Consider the following 4,260-nt stretch of genomic DNA (forward strand, 5'->3'; position numbering starts at 1 on the left):
TCCGGATGGGGCGGCCTCCTCTTCTTCTTCTTCTTCCCCTTCGGGGGAGGAGTGCGCCTCATCGCCTTCAGACGAGGTTTGCGCAACCTTACGCCAGAGACCCATTTGTTGGGGAACGTAGTAATCTCAAAAAAATTCCTACGCACACGCAAGATCATAGTGATGCATAGCAACGAGAGGGGGGGTGTACCTTCATACCCTTGAAGATCGCTAAGCGGAAGCGTTTATCAGTGCGGTTGATGTAGTCGTACATCTTCACGATCCGACAGATCCAAGTACCGAACACACGGCACCTCCGAGTTCTGCACACGTTCATCTCGATGTCGTCCTCGCCTTCTCGATCCAGCAAGACGGGCGAAGTAGTAGATGAGTTCCGGCAGCACGACGGCGTGGTGAAGGTGTTGGTGAAGAACAATCTCCGCAGGGCTTCGCCTAAGCACTACAGAAACTATAACAGAGGATAAACTAGAGGGGACGGGGTTGCCGGCACACGGCTTGGTGTTTCTTGATCTGTCTTGGGTGCTAGACCTACCCCTCTATTTATATGTTGAGCCTTAGGGTCGAAACTTGGAGTAAAAGCCTCCACAAAGTCGGTTTCACCCGAAAGGCAAGAGTCCTTTTCGGACTCCACGGCCAGACGCCAGGGTTCCCGGCGTCTGGGCCCAGACGCCAGGGACCCCTGAACTCCGCAAAACTTCCTTTTGCACTTTCCAAAAACCTCGTGGGCTTTCCCCTTTGGCCCAGATAAAGTGTTCTCGTGCCCAAACATTTCGGGAAACATACGGAACCCCTTCCGATGGATTCCGGAACCTTTCCGGAGATCAAACACTACTATCCACATATCAATCTTTACTTCCGGACCATTCCGGAGTTCCTCGTCATATCCGTGATCTCATCCAAAACTCCGAACAACATTCGATCACCAACATACATAACTCATAGTACTATATCGTCAATGAACGTTAAGCGTGTGGACCCTACGGGTTCGAGAACTATGTAGACATGACCGAGACAACTCTCTTGTCAATAACCAATAGTGGGACCTGGATGCCCATATTGGCTCCTACATATTCTACGAAGATCTTTATCGGTCAGATTGCATAACAACATACGTTGTTCCCTTTGTCATCGATATGTTACTTGCCCGAGATTCGATCATCGGTATCTCAATACCTAGTTCAATCTCGTTACCGGCAAGTCTCTTTACTCTTTACGTAATGCATCATCCCGTAAGTAACTCATTAGCTACATTGCTTGCAAGGCTTATAGTGATGTGTATTACCGAGAGGGCCCAGAGATACCTCTCCGACAATCGGAGTGACAAATCCTAATCTCGAAATACGCCAACCCAACATGTACCTTCGGATACACCTGTAGAGCACCTTTATAATCACCCAGTTACGTTGTTGCGTTTGGTAGCACACAAAGTGTTCCTCTGGTAAACGGGAGTTGCATAATCTCATAGTCATAGGAACATGTATAAGTCATGAAGAAAGCAATAGCAACATACTAAATGACCGAGTGCTAAGCTAACGGAATGGGTCAAGTCAATCACATCATTCTCCTAATGATGTGATCCCGTTAATCAAATGACAACTCATGTCTATGGCTAGGAAACTTAACCATCTTTGATCAACGAGCTAGTCAAGTAGAGGCATACTAGTGGCACTCTGTTTGTCTATGTATTCACACATGTATTATGTTTCCGGTTAATACAATTCTAGCATGAATAATAAAAATTTATCATGATATAAGGAAATAAATAATAACTTTATTATTGCCTCTAGGCATATTTCCTTCAGTCTCCCACTTGCACTAGAGTCAATAATCTATTTCACATCGCCATGTGATTAAACATCAATAGTTCACATCTTTATGTGGTTAACACCCATAGTTCACATTGACATGTGACCAACACCCAAAGGGTTTACTAGAGTTAGTAATCTAGTTCACATCGCTATGTGATTAACACCCAAAGAGTACTAATGTGTGATCATATTTTGCTTGTGAGATAATTTTAGTCAACGGGTCTATCACATTCAGATCCGTAAGTATTTTGCAAATTTCTATATCTACAATGCTCTGCACGGAGCTACTCTAGATAATTTCTCCCACTTTCAATATGTATCTAGACCGAGATTTAGAGTCATCTAGATTAGTGTCAAAACTTGCATCGACGTAACCCTTTACGACGAACCTTTTGTCACTTCCATAATCGAGAAACATATCCTTATTCCACTAAGGATAATTTTGACCGCTGTCCAGTTATCTACTCCTAGATCAAAATTGTACTCCCTTGCCAAAATCAGTATAGGGTATACAATAGATCTGGTACACAGCATGGCATACTTTATAGAACCTATGGACAAGGCATAATGAATGACTTTCATTCTCTTTCTATCTTCTGCCATGGTCGGGCTTTGAGTCTTACTCAATTTCACACCTTGTAACACAGGCAAGAACCCTTTCTTTGACGGTTCCATTTTGAACTACTTCAAAATCTTGTCAAGGTATGTACTCATTGAAAAAACTTATCAAGCGTCTTGATCTATAGATCTTGATGCTCAATATGTAAGCAGCTTCACCGAGGTATTTCTCTGAAAAACTCCTTTCAAAAACTCCCTTATGCTTTCCAGAAAATTCTACATCATTTCCGATCAACAATATGTCATTCACATATACTTATTAGAAAGGCCGTAATGCTCCCACTCACTTTCTTGTAAATAGAGGCTTCTCCAAAAGTTTGTATAAAACCATATGCTTTGATCAACTCATCAGAGCGTATATTCCAACTCCGAGATGCTTGCACCAGTCCATAGATGGATCGCTGGAGCTTGCACATTTTCTTAGCACCTTTAGGATTGACAAAACCTTCTGGTTGCATCATATACAACTCTTCTTTAAGAAACCCATTAAGGAATGCAGTTTTCACAACCATTTGCCAGATTTCATAAAATGTGGCAATTTCTAACATGATTCAGACAGACTTTAAGCATCGCTACAGTTGAGAAAATCTCATTGTAGTCAACACCTTGAACTTGTCGAAAACCTTTTTGTGACAAGTCGAGCTTTGTTGATAGTAACACTACTATTAACGTCCGTCTTCCTCTTGAAGATCCATTTATTTTCTATGGCTTGCCGATCATCGGGCAAGTCCACCAAAGTCCACACTTTGTTCTCATACATGGATCCTATCTCAAATTTTATGGCCTCCAGCCATTTCGCGGAATCTGGGCTCATCATCGCTTCCTCATAGTTCGTAGGTTCATCATGGTCTAGTAACATGACTTCCAGAACAGGATTACCGTACCACTCTGGTGCGGACTGTACTTTGGAATACCTACGAGGTTCTGTAGTAACTTAATCTGAAGTTTCATGATCATCATCATTAGCTTCCTCACTAATTGGTGTAGGAATCACTAGAACCTATTTCTGTCATTAACTACTTTCCAATTCGGGAGCAGGTACAGTTACCTCATCAAGTTCTACTTTCCTCCCACTCACTTCTTTCGAGAGAAACTCCTTCTCTAGAAAGGATCCATTCTTAGCAACGAATGTCTTGCCTTCGGATCTGTGATAGAAGGTGTACCCAACAGTCTCCCTCGGGTATCCTATGAAGACACACTTCTCCGATTTAGGTTCGAGCTTATCAGGTTGAAACTTTTCATATAAGCATCGTAGCTCCAAACTTTTAAGAAACGACAACTTTGGTTTGTTGCCAAACCAGAGTTTATAAGGCGTCGTCTCAACGGATTTCGATGGTGCCCTATTTAAAGTGAATGCAACTGCCTCTAATGCATAACCCCAAAACAATAGTGGTAAATCGGTAATAAACATCATAGATCGCACCATATCCAATAAAGTGTGGTTATGACGTTCGGACACACCATAACGCTGTGGTGTTCCATGTGGCGTGAGCTGTGAAACTATTCCACATTTTTTTATATGAAGGCCAAACTCGTAACTCAAATATTCTTCTTCATGATCAGATCATAGAAACTTTATTTTCTTGTTACGATGATTGTTCACTTTACTATGAATTTATTTGAACATTTCAAATGTTTCAGACTTGTGTTTCATTAAGTAGATATACTCATATCTGCTCAAATCATCTTGTGAAGGTCAGAAAATAATGATACCCGCCATGAGCATCAATACTCATTAGACCGCATACATCAGTATGTATTATTTCCAACAAGTCAGTAGCTCGTTCCATTGTTCTGAAGAACGGAGTTTTAGTCATCTTGCCCAAAAGGCACG

This window comes from Triticum aestivum, chromosome 2B (genome assembly GCF_018294505.1).
Source record: "Triticum aestivum cultivar Chinese Spring chromosome 2B, IWGSC CS RefSeq v2.1, whole genome shotgun sequence".
NCBI classification, from domain to species: domain Eukaryota; kingdom Viridiplantae; phylum Streptophyta; class Magnoliopsida; order Poales; family Poaceae; genus Triticum; species Triticum aestivum.